Source organism: Varroa destructor, unplaced genomic scaffold (genome assembly GCF_002443255.2).
Source record: "Varroa destructor unplaced genomic scaffold, Vdes_3.0 BEIS01000004.1, whole genome shotgun sequence".
Classification (NCBI taxonomy): domain Eukaryota; kingdom Metazoa; phylum Arthropoda; class Arachnida; order Mesostigmata; family Varroidae; genus Varroa; species Varroa destructor.
This window is the reverse complement of record NW_019211457.1, coordinates 3,067,710-3,084,026: the sequence shown is the minus strand read 5'-3', so window position 1 is coordinate 3,084,026 and position 16,317 is coordinate 3,067,710. Positions and strand designations below refer to the sequence as shown.

Below are 16,317 nucleotides of genomic sequence, written 5' to 3'. Positions count from 1 at the left end.
GAAGCCAAAGTAATTTGTATTTTCTTAGAAGCCCTAATTGCTCTGCGTCTATTAATTACTTTCAGGTTTAGTTTATTCTTATTGTTCTAATTCAATTGCAACAATAATGCAAACAAGTACCTGTTTATATATTAGTGTAATAAACACAAACGAATAAGCGATTTAACCATAAATAGCCTAATCGCGTTGTTCCTAAGCCTAACAGGAACCTTAAAAAGTAACATGAACGTGATATGTAACCTTTAGGCTTGTAGAATAACCATCAGCACTCAGAGAATATACAATGGAGGTGTTCTGTGGTTGATATAAGCAACGAAACATGTCCGTTAGATGATAATAGTACGACGCCTTATTTAATAAGGTTCAATTCTTATCAGTGGCTTATGTATACGTAGTCCGATTTGTGAAGAGTGGGACAAAGTTCTGACAGAAGCTCGCCATTCAAATGTGCGCTAAATCATACTAGACCGCGCTATTCTATCCTATGAATCACTGCCGACTTTTTAGGACATTCGAATAATAAAAATAGTGTATTTATTACAGGAGATTCTAAAGAACAAAAGTACCTATATCAATTATTCATCTATTTAAACTAAATCAACCGAGAAGTTACTTCGAGAAGGTTAGATGGACCTAATGTCTGTACCCATTAACTTGACCTAAAAAATAAGTGGGAAGACACCAGGTCTTGCCATAACTGGCAACATCTTGTAGAACTGAGCCCAAGAGCCAACGTTTTATATCGTAAATTTGTCATAATTTTGTGTTGGACCTATTCTTCAAGAATGAGCTTAAAACGTCCTACCTTATGGCACGAATCTCGCGGCAAGTTACTATGAGTCAGCCGTGCCGTTTTCTATTTAAACGAAACAAGCTTTGATGTAATTGAAGTAGAACTGATAGAGCCTCTATTCTATTAGACGTAATGTCAAACCAATGAGACGAGGTCAGTTATTGCTCTAACGTCTCGTGTGAGCATATATGTACGAGCTTAAGCGAAAGAACGGATTCTGATAAGGTATTGCATTATATCATCGTCTCCCTCACTATACAATACAGTCAGAATGTAAATATTGGCCGAAACTTGCTTTTACCTACGTTATATCATAGTTAAAAACAAGGCGGTTACTGATGTTTATCAAATAGTTTTTCATGTCTCTTTCCCTCTCTCTCTCTCTCTCTCTATATATATATATATATGTATATATATGTGTGTGTGTGGGTGTGTATCAGTTCGGCATTTGAAGACTAAGATTTGGCAGCAGTAGATCTGCGAAAATTCGGTGTAAATTACAATTTTTATTATGATAAAGACGTACACGCTGCCCATATTCATACGTTTTTTTTTTGCCGTTAATGGTTAAAATGCGGTATCAGAAAAAAGGGCTCGAAGATGATTCTGTCATTTTCGTTCCGGAAATTTCGGTGTGACACCTACTCTTTGTGATGGTCGACCAACGACGGAATAACTCGATAAAATGTTGAATCAGACCCTCTACAGAAACATAACCAAATTGACACAACTAAAAAAACACAACCAAACGATTGACTACTGGTGATAATAAATGAATTGGTATAATAATAATTATTATAGTATATTCTACAATCTGTGACATGCCATGAATTAAATTAGAAAGGAATCGAGCGTTATGAGTTCCTACCGTCTGGCGAGACGATTGGCTCGAGCCTCTCTACTGTCAAGAGCTAGTAAAAACACAATAAACCATTGGAGAAAATCAACTAGAACTAGCGGACTGAAAAAACACCGTCTTTCACCATGAAAGTATCAGACCACATATATACTTAGCTACCAGGAAAAATTGAGAGATACATAATTCTAATGTATTTGTCGTATAATAAAAACCTTGCAGCGTCAGTCTATTATTTGCTCCCTCAGAACTCTTTTAATGATATTAATTTAGTTTCAGCGAAGAGAGGCAAATGTAATTCTTTTTTTTTTTTGCCCAGAAAGCATAAAACTTCAACTACAACAGGAATTATCCTCTCATCAGGAAAATGGCAGAAGGTCATCGATCAAAATATAGCGCACATTTAGTTTAATATTATTATTTTAAACTATTAAAAGATGTGCTTCAATTTTTACATTAAAGTACTTTTTCATCAACCAAATACATCATGTAGTAAAGAAAGTTAGCTATTTACTGGATAAAAGAAACCCGATTGTCTACTCCTATGAGAATATGTTATGTATCTCTTGTCAATCAATTTATTTATCCCTTCTTATCAGGGACCTCCAGGTCGGTTGGTGGTGAAAGATTTGTCTATCTAAGATTCGAGACACCTTTAGCTGTCAAATGTGCAGTTCCTGATTTAATTTAACAATGAGTGAAAAAAAAAAAATAGAAACATGTCAGCGCAAGGTCTGGAGTATACGAAAGGTAAAACGAAAACTCCCATGCGAAGTTGTCCAGGAGAGAATTGACGATGTTTGCCGAATGTGGTCACGGGATAACCTGATCTCGTTTGTCCGATCTTTTCTCCTAAACGACCTAGTTGATTCGGTACAACTGGGCCAACCAAATGTGCCGATCAATGGCCAGGTTTATAGGAAGGAATTTTTGATGAATCAGACCTTCGCAATTCCGCCAAAAGCAAGCCAGGATCTTTTTTAGATGCAGATTTAGAAAATTCCTTGACTCCTTTACTGGAGCAATCGACTCCGATCTCTGGTTCTTGTTAACAGAAACACCCCACTTCGGATCATCGGAGACAATTTTGTGCAAAGATCAGTTATTGTAGTCGCTTAGTGTTCGATAACGGACGAGACACTGAGATGCAGCGTTAAGCCGTATTTCCTTGTTGGCTTTAACATTCATGAGGTATCCGAACTTCGAGTTTCTGTGTAAACTCAAGAACCTAAGGTGATTATCGAGGAAATTTATAATATAGGGAAACGCACTTTTTCCTCCTAGAACATCCATCAAAGAGTTTGTTTAAGTTGAAATTGCATTGACATTACAAAATCACCATCGCACGCTGACAGAGCAGGAAAAGTGCTTTCAAACAGCATATCAGAAATAAACAACAACTAAATGGAAGCAAAAAAAAAATAAGGTTTTTAAGGGCCTGGAAACCTTCTCTCCAACCTAATATATATATATATACAGGCCAGGGAACCTGAATCCAATTTTTCATCATGAATTGTATTGAATACTGTACTTAAATAAAAAAAAAAAATAGACATTCAAACGAAGTCCGTTTGCATGTGCTAGAAGTGTAATTTTTGACAGTTCAATAAAATTATCAGCAACTAAAGCTTTAATGGAGGACGTAGGCAGTTCAGAGGATCGTTTCAAATGCTCCTTTTGCAAATGTGCAGACGCCTTCTTCACAAATGTGCGAGCGACCGGGCCGATATCGTTACGACGAGAACCGTTAATTGTAACCCGTAACCCAATAGTGCTTTGTACACGCAGGTTCAAATCTCGGCTGTTTGATGGCCATACGTGCCCTATTCAGCACACGCATGTATTCTTAAACACCTAACCCTGTACTAATATGAGCTGGTGTACTTTAGAAGTGGTATTCATCTTCCAGCCACTTGGAGAGCGCCACTACCTTTTTAGCTTCTTCTTCTTTTTACTCTTTTAGCCTTTTTAGCGATATATTCGCTTTGCTAAAAGAAGTGCGGTGGCATAGTGTCTTCTTCATTCGATACACATTCATAGAACAAGAACCCTCAACGAAACTTAACTGTGATCCGCAATAGGAATATCCTCTGGATCGTTCATTCATATATGCTACAACGACTAGCCGAACTAAGTCTATCTAAATTTTATCCTGTATGTATACCTCTTTATTTTACTACATGTTAGCTAATGAATTCTACGGTCACCCTTGTATTTTTATTCTGGTCCAAGATTTCTAGCAGGATTTGATTAAATTATTTGGAAATTTTCATATATAAAATGCTATTTTCTTCCTAGATTTTAGTAGATAGATAAAAGTTGAGAAACGTACATCAAATCGATTCAAATGAAAAGAAGAACATCTATCTATGATCGTTATCGATCAACAAGTTATGCGAACATTATTGTTTATCGGAACGGTGTTATCGATTATCGCAGAACAAAGTGATAAGATAAACTTTAGTTATGTGACAATGATCTCACTGTCGTAGGCTACAGTCGTTTGAAGGGATACACTAGCTTCCTTGTTCGTTTCACTGTTGCTGTATGTCGGCTACCCCTACGGTACGTAGAACATACATCATGGTAAGCGACTACTTCAAGCATAGTTCCCAGTGTATGGGCCTGCCCGTCTGTGGCTTTTCCTCATTGTAAAGCTACCAAGCACTGGATTTGCTTATCAAGGCTTAAAAAGCGTACTGCGTAATATTTCCTTTCAACGAAGGTGATGGCCAGAAAGGTGATATTGACTAACAGATTTTCTCACTTTGACAACAATTTTTTTAAAGAGTTCGCTTTGCGGTCGCGTATTCAGCCTAGTAAACGCTTTGGCTTTGGGAATATGTACGAAACCTTTTAATTATCTGAGAGACTTAAGTGACCAATGTACAATGGGAATGACTTTGGAAGTTGTACTTGATTTAAGCGACGCATTTGATTCTGTAAGCCTGTACATCTTCTATAAAGAGCTAGCCTGAGATACCTTCGGCAATATTGCCTGCAGCCTATTACTTGGCTGGACACCTAACGGTATTAGAGTATATCCTAATTATTTTTGTTTATAAAATTACAATTGGTATGGTGTGAACGTATGAATTTGAGAAAGCCAAAATTCGAATACTGTTTGGTTTCTAAAGTTTTATATTTTCGGGGCTTTAATATTGGTGTACCTGAATAAAAGCTGCATAACCAGGATCCTGCCACTCATGACACCGCGTGTTAGTCAGGGTATATTGTAGTATATTTCGTATAGATGCACGCAGCTTCAGACAAATGAAAATTTACTGCTACGCAAAAGACAGTAAAACCCCTGCAGCGCGAAACCTGTAGTTATGTCCTGCATTTTGTCCGTCCTCAGCGGTGTTGCCTCAGCGGCTCCCCCCGAGTATTATAAAAGCCGGAATCGATCTGCGTCACCTTTCTCTGCCATTACTAATGTTCTCCAATAGAAATATGATTAAAAACACAACGCTACTGCTGTTTTTACTTAAAATATAATCTTATTTTGCTAGCTTAACTTACAGTTCCGTACCAATACAAGTTCTCTCGGCTTCTGCAAGTGTATTTATTGAATTAGGCAAGTCGTCTGAACAGTGGCCTAATTCAAATTTCATTCTAAATCAAATAACAAGAGCGGCCACAGCTTAAAGGCAAGCCGATAACAGATAAGGAACATTCTTCTGGCTATGGTATTGGTCGCGTTCACAATACCGACCGACCGACCGACCGACCGTCAGGCGGCTTAGCAGATGTGCAAGCCGCTAAAACCTCTAAATGTACATACATACATACACACCTCTGTGGGTCTAAATACGAACGGCTGTTTTAGAATAAATAAATAAATGTAGTTACAATCTTGCATGTATTCCCTTCTCGATGACCAATATTTCACAGAGCAGTGGTGGCTATATCCCAGCGTGCACCCGTCTCATGCACGAATTATCGTATGGTACCTTTAAGTGCTGCTTTGTCGATGGATGCGCAGTTAGACGATCCACAAAAGCAGTCTGTAAATTAAGAGCCAGATCTGTGTATTGCAAAAGCAATAAACATCTCTGCAAGTTCGCTTTCCGTCATATGGTACAAATATATGCAGCGGATGTCGCATATGTTCCGCAGCTCACCATAACAAACTCGTTTTTGCTGCTAGCCAAGCGATTCGGACCCGGTTTATTTCGCAAAAATTCGCTGTTTATCCTTCTACAGCGGTCTAGATAATCTTTGTCTGTAGTGTCATCGCAACTAAGAATAAAGTAAATAAAATTGAAACTGCAGCAGTCCTTTATTTAAATTTGCTTCCGAAATTTAGGAGCACGTGGTGACCCAGCGTTAGTTCTTCTCTAGCTAGCCGTCTCAACCAATGCCTAACAGGTTGAAGTAATAAGCGTAAAACTCGAAGTACTTCATTTTATCAGCAAATATCTGCATCGATAGAACACTAACCTGGCTTCCAAGTTCCCGCTTTGCTGTAACATACTGACAGAATTATTATCTTGAAACTAAAGCCACATTCCTCATTATATTTAATGCATTAATTTTCTCCGAATCAGAAAGATCTGCTCCTAATAAAAAAGGTCTCCAAATCACTATATTGTATCTATGAAATAAAATTGTATATTTTTACCACAACGGTAATACAACCTATTGAGTTACGTCTAGCAGCAATACGTATGACGATGATTCCGTCTATTCGTCGGCAATTCCTTTGCAATTTCGCTTATTTTCATTGAAACGCCCAATTCAGCTCCATTAGAATTGTTGGAGTGCCGCGCTACATTTCTCGCTCTAAAGTTTGCCCTTTTTCTTCTACTGTCTGATGAGTTTCTCCGACACGTTTTCCCTCTGTAAATACTACTTACGACCAAAACCGATCTAGGCGAGCGGGTTTGCTTGCCCTCCGACGAGACTACGCCCAGAGATAATGTCCCGCAGAAGAACCGATTCCCAATGAGCCATCAGCGCTATTCGTCTGTATTGCTTCGCTTCAACAGCTGAATTTGCTAATAATTTTCGCCAGATCTCGTTTTTGCCTCCTGATCTATCCTGTGCTTACAGCGCTGTTGTGTAAAGAACATTTTGTTTTTCAAATTAGCTCAGATGGATTCTAGTAATTCCCAGCTGTTCCCTCCAGTTAATCTCCTTGCTTTTCCGCCGTGCTTGTCTGGATGGTTTCAAATATTTCGTAGTTTCACCAGTCGGTCTGCCTGTTTGCAGCCGCCATCGGTGCCAAGGCCACAAACATGAACGAAGTACATTATTGACACCGCTTGAAAGCCAACATGTACTTCACCAACGTTACGATATCCGCTGTAAGCGTGTAAACAACTAATCGTACTAATCGTGCAAAAAAATATACAAAGAGAGAGAGAGAGAGAGAGAGGGAGAGATAGAGAGAGAAGGTTGGCTTTGAATTTCTTTAATCGACGGAATTAAGGTGTTTTGTTATGTCAAAAAAAAAAAACGTGCCAAAAGGTTAATATCTAAAAAAAAAAAACCTTCAGAAAGGTTTCTGCAGTGAGGATGAGAGAAGTAGCGCGTCGTGCCAAAGCATAGCTGGACGCTTTGGTATTACGCATGTGTACTACTCGTTGATGCTGACGGCGTTGTTACCTTGCAAACGAAAAAGTATAATCTGTATTTTCTGTTTTAGATGGTAAACTCCGGCAATTGGAACGGCACGACCTATCACTGTAGATAAGTTGAAGGGGTCCGAACTACGAATAGGCGAAATCATTAAGATAGTATACAAACATATGAAAAATGTTCGCAGATTTTGGTGTTTTCTTATTTCTCAGTAATTATTGTGTATCTGATTGTGTTTGTAATATCTTTATATGAGCTATAGGCGGAGTTCCTGGTTGATTTGACTCACAGAGAAGGTTTAGTGCTTCCCGGTGGAGAACTATATAGATAGAAGTTTATTTGGCTGTACATGCCTGTAACACATTTATATTTTTCCTTCTATCCAAAATGGCGTTGTGCCAAAACCTCCTGTTTTCTGCTTATCACATTTGCTTATTACGCCGGCCGGTCTGAGGCAAGTGTGTTGTGAAGATACGGAAATGTAAATTGTACCAAAAAATCAAATCGAGACTAGCGTTGCCTTTGCAAGAATGTATTTCGATACGTAGAACGAGGATAAAGTAGCATTTCGTCATGGCTGGGTGCAGTCGAATCAGAGAGGACGAAGAAGTCTTTTCTGGAAAACCAGGATCGAGACCCTGGTGCGGCTATTGTGCCTACTCTGGCATAAAGGTCGCTATAAAATAGATAACCGCAACACTTTTCCGTTCGGTTGGAGAGAATTGGTTAGAGAAAATAGAACACAAGCTGAATAGCTAAGAATAAATTAAATGCTCTGATATATTTGACTTACTCTAAGCTTAAGGAAAATAAAAGTTTTCCTAGGGAAATCTGGTAATAAGATTGCTAGTCTGATCTTGTTTTTTGTTTTTACTATGTTTATTATATTTCGATACCGACAAGTCATTGAGCATCCAATGATTCTGGAAACAATGGGGTGCTGATTTCAATAGGTGTCGCCACTCATAATTATGCTTGATATCAGACCACATTATAGATGGTTTAAATACAAAAATGTGTTTTCTTTAAAGAATCATTGTAGAAACGAAAACTTTTTGGCACCGACATTCTTTCATCGGGAAATAACGCCTGCCACAGGGTTCTTCATTCTTTTTTTTGTCGATTTAATGGTATCTTTAGCTGTAATGGCCGTAAACTAACGTCCGAAATCAAATCTAACATTTAGCTTACTATGGGTAGTGAACATTAATCGTTCATCTGTCCGTCTTGCGGTTGGGATATCAAAAAGGATAGGCTGAGCCCTTCACTTAATCGAAACTGTCCTTATCAAAGAGACTGATGCTACTTAAAGCCGACCTTGAACAGAGGAGAATCAGTAACAAGCGTTGGATGTATCTGCCCTTGGGGCGATATAAAGGAGCGGTGCTATTAGATGGCGGTCGATGAAGAGGAGGCATTTGCCAAATCTCAGTTTTTATATCCTTTTCTGGAACCGAACTCAGTCATTGAAATAAATTAGCAGTATATTGTTCCAGTATAGATTTGCTATATAAATCCCATATTTTTGTAGTAGAACTTCGATCAGTATCACCTAATGCAGTGATAGCAATGTTTGTCTATATTAGTATTTAAAGGTATTACGATTTAAATAGTTCAGATGATATGTATGTACCTAGGAAAAGGTCATAAGGCATGATTCGATGTTAACTGGTTCCAGGCAAAGCATGAGCGTCGGGTCCTCCGTAAGGGAGAAAGTTCGTTGACAAGGTATTCGACACTACCCATATATAACCCTCAGCAGGTTATTGCAAAAACGGGCAAGCCCATGTTAGCTAGTTAATATAGGATAACAGATATACTAGAGGCGATTAGAGGTGTATCGTCGCTACGAGGAGCAATCTTAGTGAGAAGACGTTAGTATACCTTAAGGCAAACCGGAGGTCAAGAGAGGATTCTAGTACGACGTTTACAGAGAGAGAGAGAGAGAGAGAGAGAGAGAGAGAGAGAGAGACAGAGATTCAATATACGATGCTGGGTTAGCGAACTGCACTTCCCAGAGTACGTCACAAGCATACAATGTCGATCTTACATTGCCCTTCGGGCTAGCAATTCGATAGGGACTGCACCCTGATTAGTTCAGCTCACTTATGAACCAATTTCTATGTATACTGCTCACAGGCGATTATATTGTACCTTTTGATCATGACTGTTAGATAACATAACTCCATACAAATATTCGTGCAGTCTATGATCAAGTTCTTCTTCACATAGCATTCGTTTAAACAGACTGGCAACAAACACCGATGTATAAATACAGGGCAAGTTGTAGAGAGAAAAGGGGCAGCGCCACAATGGAGAGGCATTTTTAATTCGAAAATGTATTAAATCATCAATAATTTTGGTAAATGGTTTTCAAAGCAATGTCTAATTGTGTTCTCGCACAATTGTATGTTTGCAATAGAGTTCTTACCCCATAATGTATAACATCTGTATATATGTATTTTGTACGATGCATATTAATCATATATTTGATGCTAAATATTCCCGTCACTAATACAATGTAAGGGCGTGGTATAACGTAAATAGTTTGGATCAATGCCGTTACAGTGCATCACTGCTACGATTGATGGCACCGAGAAAAACGAGAAGACTCGAATCGAGGATGGACGAAATCATCGATCAATTTCCAAGGCTACGGTTAAGAGCTTCAGTTGTCGCCGAAGCTAGTATTTCTTACTAAATTTAGAAATGATTCGAAAAAAAAAACCTCAGCGACAACAGCAGGTGCCTCAAACTTATCAATTTAGCATATGTTCGAGATTGATTATTTGCACCGCACTGGTTCTATTCAGCTGTGGGAAGAAAAGGGACGTCGAACGGGTGGCATTGGCCCAGGGCAGGTGGTTTCGTGAGGCACCGCCGTATGACTCCACGGCTCTTGTAAAGCTTGCATGCGACTGCCAGACGCACCGTTACGTAACTGAATCCAAGCCACTGCAGATTTAAGCAACGCGCGCAGAAGATCGCAATTGTGCTCTTTGTGCTGGGCAAAATTGTTTCCAAGCCAAGCATCACAACGCTAAAAACAGCCATTTAATACGTTAGGATCTAATTCAGATGCGAAATTCGTATTAGTGCGCACCGCCAAAGGAGAAAGGGGGTAACATTAGCAAAATGCAATGAGCGTACCCTTGTTTGAACAAAGTCAGCGTTAGATTTTACGCTGGGCCAGATGTTACGGGCACGTTCTCGTCAATGAGGGAAGTGAACACAAGCCTGTTGTGGAACGTATAAGATGGCGGCTTAGTGTAACGTTGCCTGAGCTCATAGGGTCCGAGGGTATGTTTACGAAGACTATTGGTCCGTACGCCCAAGCGTCGACGAGTGCGGCTTTTGCAGTCGACGTACAGAGCGGACATTCTAAGGCAGAGCGCGAACGATCTAGACAGCTTAAGATTACGATAGGTAGCACGGCAGAATGTTACGGCATGTTCCAGTAACATATTAAAATAGTCATTTCCGTTATTATCGCTAAATAAAAATAAGGGATGAAAAATCTCACATGTGCGAGTATTACTGCGTTATTTCAATATATGTATATATATATATATATATATATATATATATATATATGCTTTACGCTTGTTAGTGTTTCAGGCTTAGAACATTACCTTAAAATAGGAGCAATAAGGAAGGCCCCGAATTAACGCTTCCACGTGCCTATTAGAATCAAAAATACCTAAGTGTAACATATGTTAAGGATCTATTTGATTGATTACCGTTAATGCTAACTTTGGACCACAACCAAACACAACAAAATAAACTCTTCAAATTCTGCAAACCCCTGGAAGGCTTGCTGTAACAAAGATGAACCCTCAAATACATTAAAAAAGCGTGCCGGACTAGCGAAACGTTGCGATCGTCATAATTCGCTAGTAACTTCGCAGAATCCGCTAGCTATTCAGGTAATATGATTCAGATCACGCAGCATCAGACAACCCAGCGTACTGATTACGTAGATAAATCTATAGCTTATAGTGCTAGCTTTCGTTTCTTTGCCCGACTCATTGATTAAGGTCTCAATCCACATTAATAATACGCTTATTTTATATACAGGCAAAAAAAAACAACGGTGTTCCTATATCGTGTGATCGTCTGTAATCCTGGCCTAGATCGATTCATTAATGATAAGGGCACATTACGGGTTTTTAAGGTCTCTCGAGGAAGTTCAATTGGGTTTGAGTTAAAAGATAACTAATCTGTCGCCCACAGACAGTTAACCATAGGCAACTCTCAGATCTGCGAAACAACTGGAGAATATATGTTAGATACGCAGTTCACAATTACATATTACATTTTCCGAAATCAGCTTGATTTTGTGCGTATTAGTGGTGAAAAGGGTTAGGGTTTTCACCTTTTCCATTCTTCCTACTTCTCTTACTCGGATAAGCGCGTCTAGGTACTCGTTATCTTGTTCATGCATGCATGTCGAACAATTTGCGCCGTCGACCTTACATATTTAGTAATCTGGGGCACTCAAGGCAGTTCCCCAGGCCAATAGGACATGGTGGTTTCAAACTAAAGGACTAGCCTCGAGTCCCATCTGGCATATTATGGAAGAACTATCACAGGTTTTATTTGGTATATTTAAGAGATTAGAGTTCCTTCCTAATTCTTCCAATAAATCTGGCGATCGTTGATATCAATAGTTTGACACGGCAGCGTTTCAGCTACACGTTCCATCTGTCATAACGCTGGACTCCTACTGCAGACAACAGTTCAGATTGATGGAATCAGCGATTTAGTTCTGGCGGAAACGAGTACACTGTTACTTTCAGTCATTATGAAGCTGAAATCTGTCAGATATGATTGAAAGCTATTGGAACTGTTCCAACGTAATGTGGGGAAATGGATTGTCGAAAAAGTATTGACCGTCTTTCTAGCGAGATGGTGTCGGATCGGCGTTGCTGTCATTGGAAACCTGAGATTTGGAACTTCTGAACGTGTTAAAATTCTAGCATTAATTTTAATTTGGAATTCAATTCACATTTATCTGTTACCTGTACAAACCAGTCGATCGTTTAGGCCCGCTGAGGCGTAAGGAAATTTATTACAATTAAACTAGTTACTATTTCGAACAATTATACATATATCGGTACTCTATTCAAACAATATAGGCATATCAAAAGGTTTTAAAGCATTTACTGGGGCAAAATAGCCGAAACGAGTGTTTTCACCCACAAGTTGGACCCGAAGAGTAGTTGGGCAGACATTAAATCTTGTCATAACCAACAATATCATGTGGAACTGACCCAAAAGCCAACACTTTGTAATGTACATTTGCCATTATTTCGCCTTTTACCTATATACTGACCTTATTCGATGTTGGATAACTCGATGGTAATCTACTCGATCGGACGGATCTTATGAGAAGACGTTTAGAGTCAGTCCCTGATATAATTAAAGTGGGCATGAAGAACCTTCATTTTACAAAACTTGACGTTGAGCCAATGAAACGAGGGCAGTTATCGCTATAAAGTCTCGGGTAGGCGGATGTGTACGAAATCGAGCTCAGCTGACCAGATTCTGAAAAGCGTATCACTCCACAGTCGAAAATTTGCTTTCACCTACCATCACCATAGATGTTCCTGCAACTATATCATATATTATAGGTAATAGGCGTTCAGCTATCATTTTAACATTGAGATTTGAGGTAAAATTGTGGGACGCCTTAATTTAGACTTTACATAGAGCACTTTAAATATGAGTGAAACTATTGTAAAAATTTGCTATATTTTACAATTGTATTGCGATTAGCAGTGTCCAGCTATAAAAAGAAAAAGTGTCCTGTTTATGGTCCAAGTGGGGTAAGGACGAAGCGAAAACTTTTTCGTCGTTTTCGCCCTAGAAATTCCGATGTGATTAAGTTAAGCAAGACCCATACATGGGTAGCCATTACATCGTCTACACCAAAGAATTTTAAAAGACAGCTGAGTGCAACGGGAAGCTCCATATTTGTGTAACATACGAATCGAGGCAAAAAATCGATCGGATCTTTGTCTGCGAAAATCTACAGAAACGTTTCATCATTTATAAAGCGATTGATCACGAGTGATGAATAATAGATCACACACAATAACAATGCACAAACGAAAAAATAATTGCTTCACAATCTGTGGCAAAGTCCAGATTGACTCAGAAGAAGATTAGGCCATACGGTTAGTGGGATCGGAAAGTCATCGCCCATTATGGGTTGGTGCCATCTGGAAAAACAAATGATCCGAATTTACTGGTCACAGTTAACACGATTATAGCAAGGCATTAAAAACCGGAACAATGTCGAACCACATTGATCTTTAGCTACCCGATGAAAGTTGAGAGAACTTGTATAAAAACAATTTAATGCATTGCCATGTAGCCCGGATTTAGCACTATCATCCCATCACCGATTAGGACCATTTTATAGAATCCATTTAGGTTTAGGTCGAAGAGACGAACAATTTTAATCGTATACGAGATGTATAGATAAATATACTTACACTGACCGAAGATCACAATGATATGAAAATCTAGGCTAACCATTCAGCGCGCTACTAGAAACCAGCTGCAAGCTGCGGTACACAACGACAAGTAACTGTGAATCTGCGTACTAATATGTAATTATCAAAAAAAAAAAAAAAAAAGAAAAAACATATTAACTCCAACCTGTGTCTTCGTCGAGCGGCCGCACTCGGTAGAATCACACCTGTCTTCATATTCGAATCGCCGACTTATGATAGGATCATTGATCATGCCGAAACAGCGTTTTGTATCTCCAGTGTTAGTCATCAATGGCGCAATACATGCACGCATTGATATTCCGGTACTAAGAAGCGAAACGAACTATTACAATGCACGATGTTCTTCAGAGTGAAATGCGGTAGGAAAACCTGAAAGTTTTTGCCTAACCTGATTCTTTTCATTTGAAGTTTAGGAATCGTCCTTCCTGTCTCACTAGAGCGTCTCCACCTGGGATATATTTGAACGATCCATATCAAATTGCATTTGGTACGTTTGCACCGTATGAAGGTCAATACTTAGACGAACGATTCGAGTGCACCTTTGAATGGCATCGGCCTCCAAACCTGTCCTACCCTATATCAGTATCGACTATAATTAGCGGATAATATCGGAGATTCTGGAGCCTGGCAGAAAGCAATCCATATTTCAACGATGCGAACCTTCCAAGAAGAACCCACCGCACCGGACGACGGAATAACGTTTAATGCCTACAGTTCTAAGCAAGGCGGAGAACATATCAGAAGAAGTACGCAACCGCGTTTCCGGTACAAAGTAATAGCTAATAATATAAGCCGTATTATAAATTAATAATAGGACACTAAACAATATTTAAATGTATATACATATTAAAACGATAGGCAAACAACGTAGTGATATTACCACATTCATCCAAAGCGGATGACGTTTATTTATTAAAATCAAGCCGATGAAGTTAAACCTCAGCGGAAACATGCCCCACTGGTAACCTGCGTGACGATATTGTCACGCATAGCCTTAAAAAGCCTCTACAATTTAGGAAGGAACGTCTTCTAGATTTTGAGTCTGCATTCAACATTCTCACAGTAGTGTTTCAATAAACAGCTGAGCTGTTTTTCCCTTTGTGCGCACGAATGAATGTCGGTGACACTGAAGTTCATGAGACTAAATAACACCGGCAGTGCTCGTAGAAACATTGTATCTTTACATAAAAGCACACGCTCAATCACCATAAATATATCGGCATAGTAGCTTCAAGTGGTCCGACTATTACAATCGCTTAGCAAATACGGTGACAAATGAAAGTGTTACGAACCGAGAAAATTAACGGGCATCTGCCTAGTCCTCATCCTACAAACAAGGTTCGTATGACAGAACGTTTTCGTGATCCATACATACATATATATATATATATATATATATATATATATATATAAAGGACCATTTAAGATTGGGGCGTTCAAAGGAAAGCATTTAGGAAAATTTCTGCCCAATGTCGCTTACCTGTCCTGTAGAGTGTTTTCGGAGAACGTCACCTTATTAAGTCGGTTTCGCCAGGTCGATTTGGCTTGGAGCTTCGATTATTTTTTTTATTTATGATTTTTAGCTATGATATAGACTTTGTGTTTTAATAAAAGTCAGCTAATTGGTATTAGTTTTTGCTCGATTTGTATAAGGATTCAATAACAAAAGAGTACTCACTTATCAGATCGGATGCTGTTTTGTTCAAACCATCAGTGATAACTTACTTCCTGTTCCTTGCACCTCCATTACCCCCTACGCCATTATTGCTATATCGTCGAATAAATTTTTACGCTGCTTGAGAAGCCGCTGGCTCCAAAATCACGTACAAAATTTATACAGTCTTGGCTTGAAATAACGAATCGCTAACACATGTGCTATCTTCCTTTTACTATAACTATAACACTATAGGATAAAAGAATTTTATCTTTTCTTTTGACACATTATACAAGGTGTGGCAAGAATCTCATGGCAGCTTGAAAGAAGGTCACTTGGCGGTTAAACGTTTGCTAAACAGTTAAACGTATGCAAATGATGATGACAATAAGGAATACAATTCGCAGGTAGATTTATTTAGTCAAAAAATTTTTGCCCCACCCTCTATAATACATTACGAAAGGGAAGATTGCTCTCTTCTATAAAGTTGTTTCAGCGTAAGCTAGAAAGAATAGGAGATGATTACTTATGCACGCTTTTTTGAAATGTGAAGAGCTAAAAAACAGATCAAAGAGAAATCGTGTAGTACTATAAGATCTTTATCTACTTAACCTTAACCCAGTATCTTTGAACCTTTGTTTAAAACTGGTTCTAATATTACTTTAAATCAAAGCTTCCAGAGATTACGAGCAGAGTCCTCATTAGTCGTGTGCCGGTGCATCGTCGTGTGGAGTTTTCTACTGCGCCACTGGTGCCAAGTCCTATGTGGCGTTATACCCCTATCTTCTTACTCATCCGTCTTTGTATGAATGTAGTTGTCGATACATCTGGTCATTTAAATGAAACCAGCAGGAATCGCTGAACATATACGATACCGTAGGTGAGATTAAACAAATAAAGAATAAGAACA

General features: G+C 38.9%; 1 long non-coding RNA gene across 1 annotated transcript; it reads left to right on the top strand.

Annotated features, from left to right (window-relative positions):
- Nucleotides 1–3,685: 3,685 nt before the first annotated feature.
- LOC147755742 (uncharacterized) lies at nucleotides 3,686–10,637 on the top strand. Its single transcript, XR_015326995.1, has 3 exons — nucleotides 3,686–3,803; nucleotides 8,911–8,960; nucleotides 9,801–10,637. It is a non-coding gene; the product is annotated as an uncharacterized LOC147755742 (long non-coding RNA).
- Nucleotides 10,638–16,317: the final 5,680 nt, after the last annotated feature.